Raw genomic sequence first — 25,107 nt, forward strand, 5'->3', positions numbered from 1 at the left:
AATGCTGCTCACAGTAAGTAACATTTCAGGTTCATTTCCTGAATTTTACGTCCCTCACTCACTCTTCCCTGCCAGGGGCCTTGTCGCCAGGTGAAATGTACAGTCTTAAGAAGAGGGAAGATGCACTGAAAAAAATGCTGTAAATTTACAGCTGAATTTCAACAGCCTTGTCCTGTTATTTTGAAATACAATATTCAACTGTAAATATAAAACCTAGTCTGTTAACTGCTTTTACCCTTTTTTATGGCACTGTAATGCCTGTTTTTATCTTCATCCATTACCATTTTAGTGATTTTTTGATGAGTATCAATTTAACCTATATATTGGTGCAAAGTCTACACAGCGAAACCTGGGGTGTTGAAATCTCAGTGTTTAACATTTCAGAGTTGATTATAACCCTGAAAGTGTAATTTTAACTCATTCTGAGTGAAATGGCCTTTAACGCTGGAGTTAATTGACAGTGTTAAAGCATAGTCATAGTAGTCATAATTAATACAAGCTCCGCCCACTGTCATTTCAAATCTGGGGGTGGAGTTTTTTCCATCATGTTCTTGCACAATGTACACCTAACGACTTTTCCTCTGATTTCAAAGTCGTAGAAAAAATTCTAAAGTTGAGTAAAAATAAGCGTAAAATCATGGGAGTCTAATGTGGTCATGAGTGTTGATTTTGGCCGTTTTAAGGTGGTCTTTCTTCAGTCTTGGTGTTCCGATAATATCAAAAATGTTTGATATTGTCTTAAGTCTTTAGTCTGGTGGTATGCAAATTGTGTTTCTCAGTGGTGTGACAGTCGTCCACAACCAATGGGAGCTGGTGATGTGTGAATAAACGTAACCACAGATCATTCTAGAATTGCTGAATGTCCGCTCAGGGCTCAAGAAATTGAAAAACTTTTCTGCTCAGAGCTGCAGTCAGATCTCTGCACCTGTGTCTCTGTGTGCCTTGTCTTTCAATTCATTTCAGGCTGACATGACAGGTATGGTAAACCACCACAGGGATTTTCAAAGTAAAAGCCCAATCAGTTTATTTCCAATGTGAGATGACTCCAGTTTTCATACGGTACTTTTATTCTGAAGTGTTTCCGGGATAGTTCCTCGGCTGTTGCAGTAACATGCAAAGTTGCAAGACTGAATGGTTAAAAAAACCCACCCTAATGCTGGAAAACCCTCCAATATGGCTGATTAAAACAATTCTGCAAAGAAGTGTGGGCCAAAATTCCTCCACGGCAATGTGAAAGACTCATCACCAGTTATCACAAATGCTTGATTTTAGTTATTGCTGCCAAGGGTGGCACAACCAGTCATTAGGTTCAGGGGGCAATTACTTTTTCAATTAGGGCCAAATAGGTTTGGATTTTTATTTCCGTTAATAAATAAAATCATCATTATGAAACTGCATTCTGTATTTACATGGGTTGTCTTTGTGAGATATTAAAATTGGTTTGATGATCTGAAACATTTAAGTGTGATAAATATGCAAAAAATAAATAAATAAATAACAATAAAAAAAAATAATAATCAGGCATCAGAAAGGGGGCAAAAACTTTTTTCACAGCACTGTAGATCAGTCAATGATTTACACTGATGCAAATATACATGTATTTATACCTTGGTCTTGGTGAATACTCCATTCTGATTGGCTCTGGAAATTCCATTGGTGTCCATTAACTTCTGATATATGGACACCGAACTTAACAAGTAGTTCCGGCCAAAAAATCATTACACTGTTTCAAATTAACGCGCAGCAGCCGTTAGCTGTTACTCCGTTAGGAGTAACTACAGCAACCTGAGATCAACCGTCACTTAACTAACACAAATAAAACGGCAGACTCCAGGTTTAAGACCAGTAACGTAAGACGGTCTTATCTTCTATATCCTATGTATGTCTTGTTGTTTCCAGGCTCACCTTAACACTGAGAGGTGAGTGTTGCGAAAAACTCACTTCCCTCCTGTTCTAACTTCTACAAACTATTGTCAGAAGATTCAAATAACCCAAACAAAAGAAAAGAAGCCATTACTTCTTTGTAAAGCCAAAGGAAATGCTTCTGTTAAACCGGCATGATAATATCTGATTAATATTGACGTGTCTGATGGACAATCAGCACCTGCAGGGCGTGGATAGCTCCATCTCACCTCTGTGACCTCGTAGAGCAGAAGGGGGAATTATTCTGTTTATTCAAACAGCTGATCTGCTAAAACCAAGCTTTCTATCAGATGACTGTCCATGTTAACGTACAGGTTTATAGTCTGATCACAGATGACTCTCAGTTCACTCGTCTTCATGTCTTTTCATTGATAAATCCATTCAGAAAATGCATTGAGCGGACTAGTTTTTTGTTTTGTTGTGACTTTGTATCTATGGCCCGTCCTATTTACTGGAGTACTGAACTATGTTTACATTCCCCTAAGAATGTTATGGGATTGGAATGGCTATTCCAGTTATTAGTAAAGCCCTCAGGTGTTGCTAGGGGAAAGAAATTGTTGTTTTAGTAAAACTTTCTATTTTGATCACAAAACGTATGAAATTATAAATTAGTAGTTTTATTAAATATTTTCATTGGCAAGTGACCATTAAAAGCAGGTTAATGCCCTTCGAGGTGTCCAATTATCAGGGATTAATGGACTTCGCGGAGACAACTGTCTGATGCGCAAGGGAGGTTTAGGCCTCCACGTCGTCCATTAATCCCTGATAATTGGACACCTTGTCTGGCATTAACCCTTACATGGCTGATACATCAGCCATACATATCAACAGTATAATTCCTATATTGGCCGTAAATATAGACCAAATATACAGATGTACCATCAGGTATATGATTGCCTAGAGCACCACACTCTTGAGCCATCATAAGCCCTGAACATTTTGAATGAAGCCAAAAGTGTAAAACAACTACCAGCCTGTGTACTTTCCTGCTTGACTCAGCCTCTCTTTGTATTTTTAACAGTAAAAGAAGGTGTATATGTATCAGTATCGCTATTGGCTAAAATGTGTTTTAATATATTGGCAAATTTTATATTGGCAAAAATCCAATTTCATGCATCCCCAATACTGATGTTGCTTGAAGATTTTCTGGTCATACTAGACTCACGACTTGATCAAGAAAAAGAACCCCGCCCAAACGACATGCAAATACACAGCAAGTGGATTCATTGCTAGGGAAGGAAACATTTTAGCAGTGCCACAAAAATGAGGTATTCCTTTCTTTGTTGCCTGTGGTGGAAGGCTCTGCATGAATCCTCCACATCCTGCAGCTGACGTCATGTTCTCCTGCTGCCAAGTGCAAGGCCTACAGCTCACCAGGGCCTGTGGGCTCTTTTCACACCAAAGCAGAGTATTTAACAGGATACCCATGAGTGCTGACTCCAAATATCTAATACTGTCAGTGCCTGTCCACTCTCCACCAAGTTTCTAATCCCTTAGCCTTCCTCTTTCTCCCCATCTCTCTTTGGAACATTCACTGTAGGCACATTCTTTTCAGTAAGCGTTTTGTCACAAAGTAGAGACCCACCAGAGACTGGAATTAGAGCATTAGCTCAGTGGTTATTGTTTCAATGGGAATGGTGAGTGGACAGTAATTATATAGCACTTTTCTCATCTTCTAACCACTCCAAGAGCTTTTATACTACATATCTCATTCATTCATTCATCCATCTGTTATCTATGCAGCTTGTCCCATTCAAGGTTTTGAGGGGTCTGGAGCCAATCAGAGCTGTCATTGGATGAGAGGCAGGGGTACACCCTTGACTGGTTGTCAGTCAGTCACGATCAAGGGAGGGGCTATTTAAAAAAAAAAAAAAAAAACATGGGTGAGACTGTCAGTGCATCTGTTGGCACTGGCAGGCAATGCTTCCATCAAGACTTCCACATGTGGTGAAGCCAATACTTGGCCTCATCATGTCTTCTTCCCACTAGGGAGGGAGTAATCGGCTGATCCGGAACACTGTCTGGATTCAGCAGTGTTGTTAAAGGACTCTTCACTATTGGGTGAAAGGGTTAATGGTGGAGGTCTGTGTTTTGTGAGTGCTTTTGTACTTCCATATCGTGGTAAGCAGTGATGAGGAATGGCTCCCAGTCAAGTTGAATGATTTTGACAAGCTCTTGCACAGGAAGCATAAGCAGCTTTTATTTATTCTCGATCACAGATACTGTCACATACAGACAGGGTGGTCGGCAACATTGACCCCCTCACTCACGGTGTCACTTCAAAAAACACTTCTCACTAACAACACCAACTAATAGACTAAACATGCATAATAACAAATTTGCAATGAACATGAACATTATAAAAATTATCCATGGCCATGGCTTTGATTTGTATTTTGGCTTTTGTGGTGTTTATCTTGTTTAATCACTCAAAGGGAAAAACATTTAGTAGAATAATTTGATGGAATCATAAGTTGTACAAAAGATTTTAAGTGAAATTGACTCAGAATTAAATCGACTTAACTGAAAATGCCTAGTTCTATTATTTTGCAAAATTATTAACATTACTTAATATTTTAAGTTGTATCAAATAGGCATTAACTCTTTTTTAATTACAGATATTCAGAAGAATCATCTTCAATAATAATTGCAACTACTTAAGATGTTCAGTTACATGAACTTAAGTTTTTAATCTCTTATTACTTAGTTTTTTTTTAAGGTAACTGGTTTACTAGTATTTTTCAAGAAAACTTAACTCATTCGGATTTGCAGTGTAATAGGTAGAAGGGTTGTAGCCACTGTATACCAAGTAAAAATGGTTGGGAACCACTGCTTTAAACCACACATGTTAATAAAGTATATTTTTGTGTAAATTTGTTCAGTAGGATTAACCAGCACAGGATGACCGCTCACTGCACAGGTCTCGGCAGCTTTGAATAGGCTTTATTCATTTTGCAATCTCTCATCTCTTAATGATGCCTCTGCCTTTAACAAGGTCATAGCCTCACCTTCTGAAAGACCAACATTTCTCAGTTTAAAAAAGGACTAAATATTTGCTTCAACTAGATCGTTCAGCTGTTCTTTTTTAATCCACAAGAGCCTGAATCAGATTTAGGAAAGAGGTTTACCTGCTGCTGTGGCTGGTGTATTATACCAGCTACTACCTGATTTATTTCTAAACAGCAAGTTTGTTTTAACTGGCAGCATTCTGTAATGTATAACATTCAAGACTTTAGATTATACACCACTTTAAGAAAGGGTAAGTCTGAAGAAATATCATTGTTTATGTGGCCTGTACTGTGACAGACAAGATAAACTGCAAAAAATAAAAAAAAGTCTTTCTAAGGCACTGAGGTCCACGTCTTACCTTAAAAAGTTAAGGACCCACAATAAACCTGAGAAACTCTCCTTCTTTAAGCAGCTATTACAAGGTGAAGAACATTGTTATTGTTCATCTGTAAAGGTTTTCTAGTGCATACAGACGTATAAGGAATGGTCACAGACCTACTAGGACACGTGTATATGACAGACTGATTACCATAGCAACTATCAACAGGCGTGACACTACTCAGCTGTCGCCTCCTCCACCTCCTCCTCACCACCTCATCAGCAGACTGTTAAATGTGATTGGACTGCACTGCTCAAAGTGAAAAGCAATAAGAGACATTTCCAAATGGATCTGCATAATGGAATGTGTATTGACTATTTATTTGGTCTGTTTTTATGCAACTGGAAGATGAAAATTAACAGAATTCACTGTCATGGTAATTCTGAACGCAACATAAATGATCAATTAGATCTGAATAAAGTGCCCCCCAATAATGAAGTTAATGTAGGCTCATTATGGACAGATTATAGAAATGTTTTAAAACCACAATAATTGCATGTTTTCTTGTCTCTTTCAGCACTCTGCATTTCTGTTAGTATCTTCCTGCAGCCAAACAGGTTAAAAAAAACTAAAGTGAAATCCAACATTGTTGTATATACACACTAGATAAGTTGGAATATGGTTGCTGTAAACATGTGAAAACACTGAGATCTATATGTGACTGAATTCTGGATTTAGACTGTTAGAAAGTTTTTCACTTCTTTCCTGGCTGGGTTAATTTAGGCGGGGCAAATATGTGGGTTGGTGATGTCACCAGATGTCTGAATGGGAGCTGCTCTAAAACCACTTTTCAGCATTAATAGTGGTTTTCTTTGCATGATACAGCTTTATCTAGTATTTGTGGAGAGCATGGCAAGCTGTGCTGGCAGACAATGATTTGTGGAAGCCTTCCTGAGCCAAGGCAGTGATTTCTAGTACAGAATCATGACTGTTTCTAATGCAGGTGCTGCCTGAGGCCCCATTTATCACAAGCATCCTATATTGATCTTCGGCCTTGCCCCTTGTACACAGAGATTTCTCCAGATTCTCTGAATCTTTAAAGGGGACATATTATGCAAAATACACTTTTTCAGGCTTTTCTACCAAAAATATGTTCCCCTGGCCTGTCCTCAATCCTCCCAAAAATCAGAAGACTCACCCCCCTTCTCTACCTTTTAGAAAACGTGTGCTGAAACAGCCATGCTGAAACAAGCTGGGAAAAATCTGACTAGAGTCAGACTTTACCCTCATGATGTCATGTGGGAAATTAGCCCTGCCCCAAGGTTCGGTTGGCCCTCCTTGTTTGGAAGAAAGTACTTCCCTCCTCTCCTGATCCTTCTCTCAGCTGCCAGCTGAGTGGAGGATCAGGGGAGCCACATCCATTTTCTGAGAAGGGCGGAGTCAGACAGCTCAGTAACACTTAAAGCTACACACACAGCTCGTTCTGAACAGGTCTGAAACAGAGGGGTTTTTTTTAGACATGAAAAAATCCAATACTGGAGTGTTTTTTCAGTAACAAACTTCACAGGCATGTTTTTTAGGACCTCTGAGACCAATATAAACTTGTCTTAAAGGGGTCAAATATGTGACCTTTAAATGATATTATGGACTGTAGATGGTGGGTTATTCAAAGTATTTACACTGAGGATTTTTTTCTGAAATTGTCCCACAATTTTGTTCCAACTTTCATTTCGAGAGACTCTGCCTCTCTAAAATGCTCCTTTTATACCCAGTCATGTAACTGACATGTTGCAAGTTAACCTAATCAGTTGCAAATTCTCCTCCAGCCTACTTTCCCAACTTTTTGTTACCCGTCGATGCTTTTTTGAGATGTGTTGCTGCCATCAAATTTAATATGAGTCTATATTTACTCATGAACTGGTAACACGTCTCAGTTTCAATGTGTGACATGTTATTTCTTTTATTTTGTAAATAGATTATGGGTTTGTGAAATTTACAAATCATTGCATTCTGTTTTTATTTACATTTTACACAGTGCCAAACTCTAATACAGTCCTTTTAACATTATCCACATATGCAATTAACCATGACTCATTAAAATGAAACCTGTCATTAGATTATTTTTTTCACCAGTTACAATGTTTGGACTGCACAGTGCTACAGAATAAATGTGTGGCATGCACACGTATGGGTTTAACACTTTGTCCTACGCTCAGCTTTGCATACATGATTTTAAGAATAGTTAATATGTATTTCTTTTTCAAAAATAGACCCAAATTATTTGTAACTTAAACCTTTCTATTCTATTATGATTTAATGAAACAGAACAATGAAAGAGCTCACTGCTAAATTTTTGGCTAATTTTTCCATAACTTGTTATTCCTCAAAACAAACTTCAGAACTGAGCTTTACCTACCACCAACATGGAGTAGGTCATCCATACAGAAATCATATCCAAACAATGGCATCCAAGTGGCATAGAAAAGAAAAGAAGCACTGCTACTGCTTATTATCCAAATGCTGACACACTGTTGTAACTCAGTACAGGCAGGTTGACAGCTTCCTGTGGGGACACTTGTGTAAAGCACACACACACACACACACACACTGGAGTATTGGCAGAACTGTCATTAGGATGAGACTGGGTGGAGATGATGCTTCCTGCGGCACTTTCCCAATGACAGACACAAAAACCGTTCCAATCCCAATCAGGAATGTCCCGTCTACTGTGAAAGCTGTGATTAATTCAAAAATAAAGAATGCTACTGCTTTTAAATTTTTGTGTCTGTGAATTTCCAGTTATCTTAAGTTACAGAGAGTATTAGATTTATAAATACGCAACAAACAATAATTATAGAAGCTGTTCCATTAAATACATCATGCTGCACAGGGCAGCCTTGAATATGGAACAGCCAAATTTGACATGTGAAAACCTTCTGGCACCCACCAAAAGTCTCCCACAATCTTATTAAGAGACTTGATTTACCTGGCTACTTTTATTTCGAGTGAGCATTCTGTCCATATGCATCCCCCACAATCTACTCTGTGACCCTGCAAACTTTCCTACTAGTAGGGGTGAGGGAAAAAAATCGATCCAGCATTGTGATATTTTGCGCGGCAATATATCATATCATATCTTCTGCCAAGTCTTGATTTTTTTTCAAATTAATTGCTAATATGAACCGAAATCTATGATACTGAATAAATCCAGAGGCTGGATAAAGATGGTCAATTACATTCCTCTATTAGAAACAAAGGATTCATTGAGTGTGTTCAGCATCTAGTAGTAGTGTCAGATTTTTTACTACATATTCACAATGACCAGCAGACTCTAAGTGAAAAGAGGAGGCTTGGAAGGTTTCTTTGTCTTCAAAACAGAGGAAAAAGAGTAGGGAGCATTATTATTTTGTGTTTAGAGCCTCAAACTCCCAGCCCGCACGGACGAAACACTCACACGTCCACAGGCATCTGTATCCCTCTGAGTGGACCTCCACTGATGTCTCTGTCATGTGTCTCCTCTAGTTCAGCTTTATACACAAGTGAAAAAAAGCATGCGTGTGTGTGTATTAGGTTTGTGCATCTCTGTAGCAGCTCCACACCAGCAGTGAAGAGGGTTTTCATTTCATGGCTATGAGAGCATTAAAATACAGGCGTCATCCATCTCTGCTCTCAGAACTCACATGCAAGCATTGCAACTGAGTGTGGAAGGTAGCTGCAGGCTAAACTGCACATGTAACACTTTCTACATAATCTATTGATAAATAAACACCAGAGGAGCCTGTTAAAAGTAAGGCTTTAATTATAGAAACTGTAAATATTACTTTTGGGCTTGTTGATGTGTGTCAATTGAGATTAGATCCTAAGTTAATGCTGTTTTTTAAACTGCATATATCACCTGCTTTTTCATCCTTTTTGGTCCGGTCACTGGTTAATCGGTATTCCTGGCTGCCATGAAGACAAAAGAACACTCCTAGCAAATCAGAGAAAAGGTTATTGAAAAAGTAAAAGCCAGGAGATGGATACAAAAGATTCCAAGGTTCTGAGCATCCCCCAGAGTTTAGTTAAATCCATCATCATGAAATGGAAGGAATATGGCACAAGTGTAAATCTGCCTATATCAGGCCGTCCTTATAAACAGAGTGAGCATGCAAGATGCTGCGGCAGCATCATGGTCAAGTGGAAGAAACGTTTTTGGGTCTGATGAGACTAAAATGGAGCTTTTTGGCCATCAGAAAAGACACCAAACACTGACATCACCACAAACACACCATCCCCACTGTGAAGCACAGTGGTGGCAGCATCATGCTGTGGAGATGCTCCTTGGCAGCCGGCCCTGGAAGGCTTGTAGAGGTAGAATTTGAAAAAATGAATGCGGCAAAGTATAGGAAAATCCAGGAAAACCTTTGTATTCAGTCTGCCAGAGGACTAAGGCTTGGGAGAAGATTTATTTTCCAGCAAGACGATGACCCGAAGCATACAGAGAAAGCTACACAGAAATGGTTATCTCCTGATATTTGCAGCACAGAAATCTCATCTCATCGCGTCTGTCACCTGTTTTCCTGCAACCTCTCTTGTCAAACGTTAACATCTGCCATTGTTTAATTTGTGAATTTATGATAAGACTTCATAAAGTTCCCATGCTGGTTCTAATCAGGAAATAACTGATGTTGTCAAACTTCCTCTTGCAGATCAGCTGTTTTAAAATCGGAATTATAAATAAAGACAACGTAGATTTTCAGGTGATTTAATAAAAGAAAGGCTACAGATGATAACACTAAAGCAGAAAAACAGTGAGGAGAGGAAGAAGCAAAATGAATGTGCTGCTGTGTGTGAGTGAAGGGGAGGGGTGCAGAGGTGTGTTTGAGGGGGGTGGTGGGGGGGCAAGATCAGCTGGTTTATGCCAGTTTAATTTTGACGCGAAGACCCCACGAAACAGATACCTAATAAAGTGAGGTTAATGTTATAATTAAAATGATTAACCCACAGGGATAACCTTTCAAAAAAGAAGAAAAAACATTTTTATTATTGCAACAAGGAATGAGATCGTTAAAAGCAATGATCATTTTTGTGACTTTTAAAATAAAAGTTATTTTTGCTGGAAGACCCTGGTCTGTGGTAGTTTTTAGTATGTTATCATTGATGATGACTCAATTACAACTAAGAACGGTGTCTTTTATATGCATCTAACTCAGGCTGAATTGCAAAGACTTAAAAAAGTTAATTATTACTTTAATAATATTTCTTTTAGTTATTTTAAGATATATTTGTACGAGTATTGTTAAGTGAGTATGTTGAGCTGATGGTGGGGAGTCAGGGCAGTGTTGGGGGGGGCATGTTGGGGGGCCATATCAAAGTCTGCTTAGGGCCTCACTTTGGTTAAGGGCGGCCCTTAGTCCACGTAGTATGAATTTAATTTCAGAAAGTCAATATTAGACTAAAAAAAAACAACAACCAGTAGGAACTGCTGCTCATTTTGAGTGCAAAATAAAAACAATTAAATATTCAGTTAAAAGGTGACTAATTATGGTTGACATCAATAAATCATCCTGTAGACCACTGTGATGCAGCCAGCATTACTCACTAGAGGACCGATTGATCCGCTGCTTCAGATAGCTTCCAGCAAATGCACTGCACAGTGGTGTTTAAGTGGAACAACAGAGCTTAATAACAACTAAAGTGGGAACTTGTTCTTAGAAAATTACTGAGCAGTTCTCAAATTATTATTTTTTTCCCTTTGGTTTAAAGCATTATGTATTCAGTACAAACCAATGGGCTTTTACGTGGGAGAGGAATGAAAAGAGAGCGTGTAGAAGGGCAGTCAGGAACAAACATAACGCTCACTTTGATATTTTCATAGAAATGTCTGATAGGAGGAGAAGAACAGCCTATATGGACTTGTTAAATGGACTTGGGCTTCTCTAGTCATCTGACAAAGCAAACCTACTGTTGTGGTGTGAGTCATTTTTGGAATTTTGAGGAAGCCCTGTACAAAAACACACATGTGCATTTTTAGGTGGGAAGGAGTATCGAGGCGCTATAGGACATGTAGTCACATGTGCTCTTAAAGTACATGTTTTGCATACAGATGCAGAACTTGTACACTTGATAACACTGATGACAGTGGCATGCTTTCTCAGTAGGTCACATGTAAGTTATTGATCCCCTTAGTAAGTTTGCAACATGCACTCATAGTTTTCACATTTATAAGCCGGCATAATATTCATGTTACAACATGACCTAGCAACCTGCAGATGTCGCAGTCACATTTCCAATTCAAGTGACTTCATGTTTTTTATTCTTCAAACTGCATTAAATTATCCATTTCTGTAAAGCAAATTATTTCCAGATTAGCAATATGGATTAAACAAGACAACTCAAACACATGCATTCATAGCCAAATCAGCAGTTTAACTGGCAGTAAAGTTGCAGAGAAAGAAGAAAAAATGCATTCAACTCACCCTAGAAGAGGAGTTTTCTTCTGTTAGTAAAAGACATGGTTATTGGCTGCATGAAGGGGGCTGATGGTTCTGAACTTTAGCAGCATTATTTTCCATCATGAAAAGTCTAACTGCTGGATTTGGACTTTTTGCTGTTGTCAGATTTAATTCCAGATGTTGCTAATGGCAGTTCAGAGAAGTTGTTTTTAACTAAACATCTCAAAATTTTCTGCCTCCATTGCTGCGCTTGCTGGTCCTTGCTGGTATTATTGAAGGGATGTCTCATTTCTTCACATCAGTGACGTTGCTGTTATGCTATGATTTTATTGGTGAAGCCAGAGGACCTCTGGCTTCACTGGGCAGAGACCTGAATTTTCACTGTTTAGCAATGGCCTCATCTGATTGGCTAACTCTGTTTTTTTTTCATGAAGTGATGCCAAATTCAGCTGGCTTTCTCAAAAGTATGAGCAATTAAATACTGTAGTTCAAGCCCAGCTCAGTTTCACCACAAAACTTTTCTTTTGTCACAGAGGGGTGCTGTTTCACTTATAGAATAAGAAATGGGAAAGATATGAGATGCAGCAGATGGATTCCCTTCACTATAGAGCAGCATGTTTTATTTAAATGACAACATCAGCCTGACTTCCATTGGCTTACAGGAATAACAGCCACAGCTCAAAGCACTTTTTACGCCATAGGTCACAATTACTCATTCTTACATTAAAATGTCAACAATTTAGGGTTCAGTGTCTCACCCAGAGACTTTGACATGTGACTGCAGCAGCTGGGCTTGGTTTTCACAACCTTTACACTCATAATCACAGAGGGGCATGGAGGGTAAAAAGTAGGGAGCATAGAACAGTGGCAATAACCACTGAACACTAAGTGAGGCTGAGTTACCACTCTCTCCCAGCTTTAAGGACTGGCCGACTATTTTGTGGGGAGAGCCTGACTTAACAGGTTATGGTGTTTTTATCGCATTATGGTAGCCATCTTTTTTAGACTAAAACTAAGACAGTACAGGTCCTTACAAATAAAACAAATTATTGACTGTGAAATTACGGTTCCACAAGTAGGGGCCAGTGGTCGCTACAACAGGCTCCTTTCTAGGGCTATGCATTGGCAAGAATCTGGTGATATGAAACGTGTTGCAAAACAGGGGTGCTGATACAACATATATTGCAATATATTGTGATACTATGAACAAGGCAATATATTGAAATTAATAATAATGATAATGAAAAATATATCTACACCTCCACGTGAAAAAAAAAAAAAAAAACAGTTTGGGCCCTTGGGCAAGGTCCCTCCTGTCCACCTGTCAGATGTACATGGCTTTGGATGAAAGTTTCTCTTAAATAACATCCTGGTTTAAATGTAGCTGGAGCTGGTATCACTGCCTGCTGCTCTGCTGGATAGACAAAAGTGACCAGGCTGCTCAGACAGGAAGTCCTACATGATCTCTAAACGGAGGAGAGGAGGGAAGAGTCAGATGGCTGAATGTCTACTGCCAACTAGAGGTCAGAGGTTGAAATTACACCACAAAACTACTGCACCAACAAAGTCAATTATAAAAGATGAAAATATCCATACAGCATTTTAAGATATCAAAACAGTATCACGCAGCAAAATATAAAAATACCTTAGTGTATTGATATTTTCCAACACCCCTACTTCTGCATTACAGACAGATGTAATGCCATTCCAGTTGTACTACACTACACATAACACTGGCTTTAATGTCAGTTAAAAACAGTCGTATTTTGCTGAAGTTATTATAATAATGTTGATGTCAAGATAAAGGAAATTTGTTGAGCTCTAGGGATGCAACTAATGACTATTCCTATAGTTGACTAGTTGGGTGCCGTGCTGTGGGCCGGCTCAATTTTTTTTCTAACAGCTTAAAAAAGAACTTTGACGTATGAACTAAAAATAAATACAAGTCAGAGGTCTTCATTCATAAATGTATTTAATAACACTTTATTGCTTATATGATTAAACTTCAATTTCAAGCAATATTTTTGTCTTTGCTTTTAACATAATTAGTGTTAAAGTAAGGTTGAATGATTTTCTTTTACGAATGTAAAGCCGTATTATTGTATGTTGGTGAAAGTTCACTCCACTGTTTAAGTGATGACAAGTAGTGAAAGAGATGACATACATCATTCCCTATGTAACGTGTTAACATCAGAGGTAGAAAATAAGATGGGGTTAAAAAAAATGCCACCATAACGTTATACTATTGAGTTAGAAGTAAAAAGGGAAAGGTGTGGGGTTCTGTCGGCAGCACTGTAGTGTTACATAAATGTTAAAAGCCAGGACGTCATTGCCAGTGGATGACCAACGTTCGCTAGCATAGAAAGTAAAAATGTTAGCTGGCTGAGTTTGCTTTACAAGCAGTCTTTCTTTTTGAACTGTCGAGAGTGAAATATTCCCAGACTTTCGAAGTTTCATAACATGCAGATGTTGCATCAGACGCCGCCATTTCTCTGTGTTTCTTTTCCTGTCGATCACTGCTGACAAACATAGTTCTCGACAGATAGTATGAATGACAGATGGCTCACTACCAAGCAGCTCAGCTGAAGGAAACAACGTTTTGCAAACACAATAGCAGCACGCTGCATGAAAAAAGGTACGTGGATGCAACAAATGAATCATCAGCAATGAAATAAGTTTGTGGCGAAAGTAATAATTGATTGTCGGCAACGGCGGCAAATCGTTGCATCCCTATTCAGCTCTACTACATATTGTAACCCGCAGAATCAGAGGGGTGCCAAACAGCATTAATCCACTTCTTCCTCCTCTCTGGGTTTTCTTTCTCTGAGGTTCTTTTGGATTGTTGACTTTCTCTCAATATAAAACAAATGGATTAAAAACAGACGTAACCAAGACATCATGTGAAAGCTACGAATGGAATTGACCCCCAGTTCAGGTTGAGAAATGGACACGCGTGTTAGGATAGCGGAGCAAGGATTATGAATGTCCTCCATGTTGTTTTTTCTCCTGAAGTCAAATTTGATCATGTGAGATTCTGTGAGATCTTCACTGTGAAATCCTTACTACTGGAAAGTGTAGGGTGTCATGATCTGGACTGTCTCAGAATATTATGAGATGAAAAATCCTTACAAACTGTCCTTATGTCTGTGGTCTCACATTTTTAAAACCATTTAATATTTTTAAATTGTCTAGTGTGTTCAGCTTTAGAAAGATCCTTTACTCTTTACCAGTGTTGACATTAAAGATCAACAACACACATAAATGGTGCTCGTCAGAAGCAGTCTGTGTCTTGCAAACTTAATTGTTGAATTCTTTAGATGAAAAACATGCTGGACTTTCTTTTAGTGAGTTACATTGGCCATGCACAAGATAAAATTATTCAATTCAAAGGCATGCCCACAACTTGCAATAAAGGAAATAAAAATGAAATTATCTCTTCCCCTGAAGTGAGACCTAAATCCTCAGACGTGGTCAGATCCATACCATCTATACGACTAGATAGCAGTGACAGGATAGGATGTTTATGTCAGTCAGCCCCTCATAAGAGATACTCAAATCAGTAATGATCAGTATCTCAACTGAAAATTGGAAATATTATCTAATAAAGACTGAGCATCGATCGACACAAGGACAGTTTAGCCTCACAGCTTATTCACACCCTTTAAAGCCTGCACACACACACATTCAGTCTACTGCAGCTAGTCGATACTCAGCATATTATCAACCCAATAACTCTGCTCCGGCGCAAGGCTTGCAGCACCCCTCCATCCACATCAATACCAAACACATGACATGATTTCCATTTTAGCAGCTGCAGCAGATAATGCCCTGTGGATCTATACTGTGACACAAAGGAAAATCTTTACAAACTTTTGGCTCGGTATGCGAGTGTGCATCAATGGACCTACCTGGACAGTGTGGCGGGCTAATGCAGAGGACTATGCTCTGTTTCTGTGTGCAGCTTCATACTGGCAGCTCTGCTGGCTGCTGCTGCCTCTGATTGGACAGTTTGGGGAAGGGGGGTGTAATGGAGACAGCCAATACATGAGCTTTTTCTCACTAACACATACTCAAGCTGAGAGGAGCTCATTTTGTGCTCAGAGATGCATTCAATCACACAGAGGAGCTAATTTCAACAGCCTGGAATAACCCTGCCTTTACTGCTTTTTAAAACCTCAAAGTGATTAGTTTATAAGTTACACATAAATTTACTTACATTATTTATTTCAGGCTTCATGCTGTATTTCCTAAATTACTATTCAATTTAAACTATTTAGACTCAACATATGTTTTGTAAGAGGCACTTCTGAAATTGTTCTGCAATGACACTTTGCCCCGAACATGTTTGGAGCTGGCTGTAGGCAGAATTATGCAGTGCTCTTTGTGGACATGTAGTTTCTCCACAACAGGTCATCTCACAACCAAAATAATTACTACTAAACCTTGAATGAACTCTTGAACACACACTATAGCCCTAGTCAGGTATTGACATTTTTACATGACGTCACAGGAAGAGATGGGGTCCTTAAATTAATGAACCGGTAACAAAAAATTCCCTGGAGTGAACAACGCAACATTTTTTCTTAAATCACCAGTCCAAATGTTAACACAAAAAGCTACATATGCTGACAATAATCCAACACAATCTGAGAGAATTTAAGGCCTACGGACTACAACATGATTTTCCCCAGCTGAATGGATAATACACCACATTCCAAATTATTATGCAAATTATGTTTTTCTATGATTTTCCTAAATAGTCGATGCAAATGACAGTCAGCATAGTTTTCAAGTCATCAACCGTTAGAGCCTATTTCAAGTTTTATTGAACAAACCTCCCAATGATAACCTTTTTTTCAAAAATAAAAAAAACTCAGATACACTGTTCGAAATTATTACGCACATCAGAGTTTCAAAACATGTTATAGTTTGTAAATCAAAAAAATCTTAACAGGCCAAGTTCCATGTTAACATAGGAGCCCTTCTTTGATATCACCTTCACTATTCTTGCATCCATTGAACTTGTGAGTTTTTGGAGAGTTTCTGCTTGAATTTCTTTGCAGGATGTCAAAATAGCCTCCCAGAGCTGCTGTTTTGATGTGAACTGCCTCCCACCCTCATAGATCTTTAGCTTGAGGATGCTCCAAAGGTTCTCAACAGGGTTGAGGTCAGGGGAGGATGGGGGCCACACCATGAGTTTCTCTCCTTTTATGCCCATAGCAGCCATTGACACAGAGGGATTCTTTGCAACATGAGATGGTGCATTGTCATGCATGAATATAATTTTGCTACAGAAGGCACAGTTCTTCTTTTTGTACCATGGAAGAAAGTGGTCAGTCTGAAACTCTATATACTTTGCCGAGGTCATTTTCACACCTTCAGGGACCCTGAAGGGGCCTTCCAACTATCTCCTCATGATTCCGACCCAAAACATGACTCCGCGCCCTCCTTGCTAACGTTGCAGCCTTGGAACAGAGTGGCCATCCACCAACCATCCACTACTCCATCCATCTGGACCATCCAGGGTTACACGGCACTCATCAGTAAACAAGAGTGTTTCAAAATGAGTCCTCATATATTTCTGGGCCCACTGCAACCGTTTCTGCTTGTGAGCACTGGTTAGGGGTGGCTGAATAGTAGGTTTATGCACGACTGCAAGCCGCCAAGAGGATCCTACACCTTGAGGTTCGTTTGACTCCAGAGGAACCAGCAGCTTCAAATACCTGTTTGCTGCTTTGTAATGGCATTTTAGCTGCTGCTCTCTCAATCTGATGAATCTGTCTGGCAGAAACCTTCCTCATTATGCCTTTATCTGAACAAACCCATCTGTGCTCTGAATCAGCCACAAATTTCTTCACAGTATGATGATCATGCTTAAGTTTTCGTGAAATATCTAATGTTTTCATACCTTGTCCAAGGCATTGCTCTTTGATGCTTTTTGGCAGCAGAGAGATCCTTTTTCTTTCCCATTTTGCTTTAAACTTGTGGCCTGCTTAATAATGTGGAACGTCCTTCTTAAGTCATTTTTTTTTTTAAATTGGGCTCACCTGGCAAAGTAATTATTACAGGTGTCTGAGACTGATTTTGGTGACCATACATGAGTTTCATTGAAAAACAAAAAATTTAATGTTTGACACTGAAATCCAATTTGCAGAATAATTTGGAACACTGTTTATACCAGTTTGTTAGAATGTTAGCACTGATATCTAGGCAGCACTGTCCCTAGCTACACTGAAAAATTCAAAGCAAGTCCTGTCTGCATTGACTCTGAGGGACACTCACAGCCTCTCTGTCTCTATTTCTCACCAACAGCCTGCCATTGGTTGTCAAAGCCCAGTCACAATGCATTCTGTGATTCAAGCAGGCAATATGGTGGATGGTGTTAGCCACTAGCTGCAGGAACAATCAAAAATAGATGATCAAATTGATAAAAAGACTTACAATATTGGAGGTACTTTTGTGGATGTAATCTTTAAAGACCCTGGAAAGTCAGGAAAATTCCAGGCTTGCTAGAAAAGCCTCTGTAAGTGCTTCAAAGGTGTGGATAGCGCCGTTAGAACGGCACAACGGCGCTGCTTTCAGAGGAAAAAACAAGCAAGTGGTTACAATGCAGTTCAAAAATGATTTAACGTGTCTCTTCCAGAAGTACGTGACGATGCCAATCTCAGAGGGCTAAGATAGATTTTTCTGAGTTTTATGGCTGACCGTTGAGGTCAGCCTTACAGATGGCTCCGTCTGTGGCTAACTGACTGACTGAGTGATGCTACTTTCAGAGTCATACCACGCAGAGTTGGGTTTGGTTAGGCTGCCTCCATTGCTCTAAATACCTCAGATATACCTTTAGCATTGCGTCTGTTTTACCAGAGCTGGACCATGTCTCTGTATGAAATACAGAATAAAACTAGAATGGCCATCTGAGGCGGCAGACCCACGCCGAAGCAGCGCCACCAAGGAACTCACGCTACCATTGATTAGTATGGTGTTCAAAATTTCGAAGTCCGAGAAAAAACGAACGGGTGCGTGGATCATCACCAAAATCTAATCAATTCTTCCCCGTCACTATCTCAATATTCCCTGAAGGTTTGTTGAAGATCAGACTTTCCGTTCTCGAGTTATCTTGTACACATACATAACCCCCTGCCGATTTCATCGGCGTGGGTAACAACCCTAAAAGCTTTTCATGTTGGGAAAGATGTTTTCACTCTTCTGCTGACCTGCTTCAGCATGACTATGTGATACTTACGGGGGAGAGGAATTCTTGTTGTGTGAGCGCTTGTATACAATGGTTACTGGTGGAGTGATAAGCTTGGACTTAGCCACAGCTGCACTTTTGTCAAAACTGGAGATTTCTTTATAAAACAAGCAAAGAGCAACACTGACAGCTTTCTGTGACAGAAAAATGTTTTCGCTCTACTCCTGGTCTGTTTTGCCATGGCTTTCCAGCCATTACGGTTGGCTTGCTCGGTATATCCAGGGCCTGCTGCTGCGTTAGCTGTTAGCTTGGATATCACTGTTAGACCACTGCTGGTTACTTGGAACTGGACCACATTTCTTGTTAAAACCAGAGCAGAGAGCCACACCGAAAACTTGTCTTGGCAGTGAAGATGTTTTTGCGCATCTTTTGCAGTGATGTCTCCCCTCCCTGCACAAAACAGCACAGAGTAAAGAGAGAGTATTTTCTCCCCACCGTTCAAGGGCTGACTTGATGTTTCAGGGCATTTGTTTTTGTATGTCACTTTTAATCAATCAGTGCGATAAAAGAAAATGAGGATGGGAGGGGGAAAATGTAGCTATATAAATTTTAGTAACCAGTTATAATAAATCTGGCGATTAATAATAATAAAATAATAATGAAAAAACAGCCAGACATTTCCGTCAGGCATTTGAACAGGCACGCAACAGTTGCAGCCAGATACAAGGTTTTAACCTAGTCATGTATGTAGTGGTTGAAAATGACATTAGAAAGGAGTGAGGATGATTGTTGTTGGTGGACAGGTCAACAAAGTGCATTACAGCAGTGGTTCCCAACCTTCTTTCCATTGAGCCCTCCCTTCACATGTCTAAGAAGAGCTGTGGCCCCCCGCAACCTACACAAAAAAAAGGGGCCTTATTGCTGTAAAAAATACACACCAATTTAAATTGTTTTCATGTTAAAAGTCAAACAAAAAAGCCAAAAACGTGTTATTAACAAAAGACCTTTGTATGAACCATTGTTGTACTTTATCATGATTTCAGATAGTCTGAATGACCCTCATTTTAACAACCTCGAAGCAGACAAAGCCACACACCCCCCCCCAAAACTCTGCCCCCACCAAGTGGGTCCTGGACCCCAGGTGGGGAACCAAGGCATTACAGTAACAGTGAGGACCTGTGGGCTCCCCCTGGAACTGCGTAAAGGTTGATATAGGTGTTACAATGCAGGTGTGCATAACTATATGAAATATCACTGTTGTATAATCGATAGTTTTACTTTTTTATTATCTTCACCTTACTGAAAACACTTTTAACTTCAAAAGCACATTTTATTCCATTGCAAGATTTTCTCCTGCATTGATTTTTCTGTTTATCAGGACTGTTGGAAGGAAAAGCGACTACATCCTGTGTGTACTACTGGCTCTAATTAATTCAAGAGGAGTAAAACTGAGTCATCTTAACAACCAGAAAAACAAGAAAAGCAGAAAGTGCCCAGTGAAAGAGGCATGTGTGAGGAAAACGATGAATTCTATTCACACAGCGTTTTAAGAAAAATTCTGGAAAATGAAAACTGAATCTCAGTGACAGTAATTAAAACGGATGCCCCTGGGTTTTTTGCTTTTCAGGTTTTTTTTTGCCTTACATAAGAAATTGCTGTTATGTAACTATCCTTTAAGAAAGATGTCTACAGTGCCACCTTGTTTTTTCACCCTCCTCCATGTTCTTCATAATGCCACAGAGACAGAGTGGAAAAGAAGGCGAGCAAGGACGAGTGTTGTACAAGAGCAACATTCATCTGTCAGTCCACGTGTCCATAAAAACGTGATTCAGGGCAAATCTGCTGTCAGCTTACACAAACCATTCAATATCATTGATTCCTTTATTTCTTTAAGCATAATTACATACATTCTTAGACTTACGAGTCATTTCATGTTTTTGTAACTGAGCTGACATTATTGGTGAGCCAACAGGTTAAAGGTCCCATTTTTTACCCTTTTAAAAGACGTCTAAAAACACCTTTGTTTAAGCCCTGCTCAGAACAAGCTGTTTCTGTGGCCCTGTCCACATGGAGATGATAACGATATGTTGCCATTCTGTTTTGAAAAAGTTTTCCATAAAGATGGAAGTGTTTCAAGAAATATCAGAGTAAGCACGGAACTGCTGAAAACATATGCCAAAGCATATGCCAAGCCTGTGCATGGCGCTGTAATGCACAGACATTCACCAAACAAGAGAAGAAGATCACAGTAAACTGACACAAACTTTTTTCTGGTTGTTCTCCGCGTTGGATTTAAGAACATATGGTTTATGCGGTAAAGGAGCATCAGATTTTACTATATAATCTATAACAAGCTCAGTAGCTTCTGCAGCACGAACACAACCCTGTATTCAGCCATTGTTGTTTTGGTCGGACCCACGCAGGCATCGTAAGAGAGCTACGCTGTGTGAGACGTAATCGTTTCAAGAAAGATGCAGATAGCCATCCACACGGGGACAAAACGGTAGTCGTTTATGGATTTATGCACTCTGGGACCCGTTTTTAAAAAGTATCATTTACAGTCACCCGAAACGCCGTTTCCGTGTGGATGAACTGCTGATCTGACAAAAAACGTATACTCCTGAATTCGTCTCCATGTGGATGGGGCCTGTGTCTGCAGCTTTAAATGTTAATGAGCTGGAAAGGTGGGGAAGTGGGAGGGGGATGGATTTTTCTGATTCTTGGAGGATTGTGGACAGGCCAGGGGCACCTATTTTTGTTAGAAAACCCAGAAAAAGTGTATTTTCCATAATTTGTGGCCTTTAAAGTAAAAATGTTTTTTAAATTTTTTTTTTTTTTTTATTGAAAACAAAACTCCTGGGTTTAAAACAAGCCCACTCACGGATTTGTGCAGCCGACATCAGCACATCTACATACCCATTCACACATTCTACCCCAATTCCAAAAAAATGTGGAAAATGCGAATCAAAACAAGTGTAATGATTTACAAATCTCATAAACCCATATTTCATTCACACTAGAACAAAAACATGTCAGATGTTGAAGCTAAATGATTTTTATGATTTCATGAAAAATATTAGCTTATTTCAAATTTGAAAACAAAATGCCAGAAACATAAGTGGTACTAATAAAAAAAAAAAAAAAAAAAAAATTTTTGAGGGGCATTTTGCAACTAATCACATTAATAGGCGTGTAAAAATGGGCAGAGGTTCATCTGTCTGTGAAAAACTGCATCTAAAAATTGTGGACTGATTTAGGAAAAAAATCCTCTATGCAAAATTGCAAAGAGTTTGAATATCCCACCTATACAGCACATATAGAGTCAGAGAATCTGAGGAAATCTCTGGGCACAAGGTCAACACTGGATGAAGGTCAACACTGGATGCTTGTGCTCTTCCGGCCTTAGGTGTTTCTACATTAAAAACAGGCATGATTCTGTACTGGAAATGACTGCATGGGCTCGGAATCACTTCCAGAAATCACTGTCTGTCAACACAGTTCCCCCCACCATCCACAAATGTCAGTGAAATCTGAATCATGAGAAGAAGAAGCCGTATGTGAACACGGTAAACAAGCGCCATCGTCTTTTGAACTTGTTGGATATCACTCTCTGATTGGACGCTGCTACACAGTGGATGTCAGTGAAACTTAACAGCACCAGCAGAGAAAAATAATAGACGAGAAAAGGAGTTTCTAACAGACGATAAACAGACTCTTGAGAGAATATAAACATCAGAATTTCTAAAAGGCTCAATAACTGATGGGCTGGGATTTAAAAGGGGTTTAAAATAAGTATTTATAGTGAATTATTAAGAATACATTTAATAAAATCAATAATAAAGAGTGAATCAGTATGGAGTTTAATATTTGATTTGTTTTCTGATTCACCTTCAAACATGAAACATTAAAAGCTCATAAAATCAAAAGAATCAGATATAAATCTTCCATTTCCAACCGAACACCCAACATCACTTAGACGTTTTTTTTTTTCAGGCTAAATTTGGTCTGTCATAGCCTTGATTTAGTCAAAAGATAGTTGTAGAAAATTGAGCCACGTTTTGTGTGTCTGATTTGGTCCATATTCAGCACAATTTGGTCCATATTTAGTGGTTTAAAATATGACCACATTATGACAACGTCTTTATAGAGACATCTTTTCAATGACCTAAAAAATTACAGCTTTTCATCTTTCACTTTTCAAGATGTTGTTTGGATATAGTGGAGATGTTTTTTTAACGTCTTTTCAACTAATTTTTGCTGGGTTGATTAGTAGTCAGTCATTTCTGATTATTAAATTATGAAGAGAAGTAAAGTCTGACAGCAGCAGTCTGTCTGTCAGGAAGAAGTGTCAGGTTTGATCATTAACCTTCACACTGAATAACTAGAATAGCCGTCTGCGGCGGCAGACCCACGCCTAAGCAACGCCAAAGAGGAACTTACGCTCCCGTTGATTACTATGGTGTTCAAAATTTCGAAGTCCGAGAAAAACCGAATGGATGCATGGCTCATCACCAAAATCTAATCGATTCTTCCCTGTCACTATCCCAGTATTCCCTGAAAATTTGGTGAAGATCCGTCTTTCCGTTCTCAAGTTATCTTGTGCACATACAAACAAAGAAACAAAGAAACGAACAAAGATACGGAACCCTTTACATAACCCCCTGCAGATTTCATTGGCATTGAGACCAAACACTGTAAATGTGGAGATAAATACAGTACAAATTTATGGAGACACAACCAGCTGCTTATGCCTTCTGACAGCAGATTGATGATCAGCCGGCACAGTCATCATAAACTGACATTGCTTCACGTGAGGCTGCAGGGGGAAAGACATCCCATGGTCCATTAAACATCGGTCTTTTGGCTTCAGTCCTCCGTGTCGATTCTTCTAGTCTCTCCATGAGTCTCTGGTGGGTGAGACTAAGACTCAAGGAAAAGACTTACAGCAGAGACCAAAGCCATATACATATAAGTCAAAGTGAGATGCAGCCCAGGAGAGCCACATCCATTTTCTTACACAGGTGGAGTCAGACAGCTTGTTAACATTTAAAGCCACAGACACAGAAACAGCTTGTTCTGATCAGGGCTTAAACAAAAGTGTTTTTTTAGACATGCAAAATCCAATACTGGAGTGTTTTCTCAGCGACAGACTTCACAGGCATGTTTTGGGAACCTCTGAGACCAAAATAAACTTGTCTTAAAGGGGTAAAATATGTGACCTATGAGCAATATATGCTCACATCCAGACAACGTCTGCTTCAGGGTAAGACCTGCATATTTCAGCAAGACAAACCACAACCGTATCCATCACGACAGCATGGCTTTGCAGGAGAAGAATTGGCCTGTTTGCAGTCCAGACCTTTCACCAATAAAAAACATTTGGAGCATCATACAAGGAAAAATCCAACAAAGAAGAGCAGGACTGTTCAGCAGCTAGAATCATACACCAGACAAGAATGGGACAACATTCATCTCAGACGTTTACAGACTGTTGTGAAAAGAAAAGGGGATGCTAGATGGCGGTAAAGATGGCCATATCAGTACTCTATTTAGATGTGTTGCTGCCATCAAATTCAAAAGGGAAAATGTCTGAATTTAAAACCCTTTATGACCTACCATACCATTTCAACATATGCATATTTCTAACACAATTTGTAGAATTTAAACACCTTGTTCTTAAATGTTCAGCTATGGACCCAAGTTCATATTTTCATGCACTTATAGAGTTTTCTGCTGAAAAAGTTGTCTGGCGTTTTAATGACTCTTTCTGAAAAAACAAATTTAGAATCAGTTATCTCTGCCAAATACAACATTGATATTTTATTGGTGAGGAAGTATTTTAATCCCAGAGGAAACAACATCACACAGGTCAGTTTGTGGACAGTTACATACAAAATCAGAGAGGAGAAAATCTTGTGTACTGCAGCATGATTCAGATTAAACAGAAAGTCTTTGGTCTACAGAATCACAGAGTACAGTTTTTTTTATATAATAGACTGATTAACTGAGTAGGCATTGCTAAGATAGAGGGATCCAAATCCACTTTTTTAAAGATTGTTTCTACATAACTTTGGGGACATTGTTTTCTTGGTGATGTTTTAAACATCATTATGTATAAACTGGGTGTGGTGGTCGTTGGTGCCAACTGTAGGTCTCTTAGTGCTTTGGCCACTCTGTTGTGCCGACCTTTCGCAATCTGCTTTTTATGGCCAGCACAAGAAGTACTCGAA

At 39.2% G+C, this 25,107-nt stretch overlaps 1 protein-coding gene across 2 annotated transcripts in view; it reads right to left on the minus strand.

Annotated features, from left to right (window-relative positions):
- The window catches only part of palmdb (palmdelphin b), an 86,370-nt gene that overhangs the window by 9,887 nt on the left and 51,376 nt on the right, over nucleotides 1–25,107 (minus strand). The gene's annotated exons all lie outside the window — the stretch shown is intronic.

The sequence above is a fragment of the Cheilinus undulatus genome, linkage group 19 (genome assembly GCF_018320785.1).
Source record: "Cheilinus undulatus linkage group 19, ASM1832078v1, whole genome shotgun sequence".
Taxonomy (NCBI): Eukaryota; Metazoa; Chordata; class Actinopteri; order Labriformes; family Labridae; genus Cheilinus; species Cheilinus undulatus.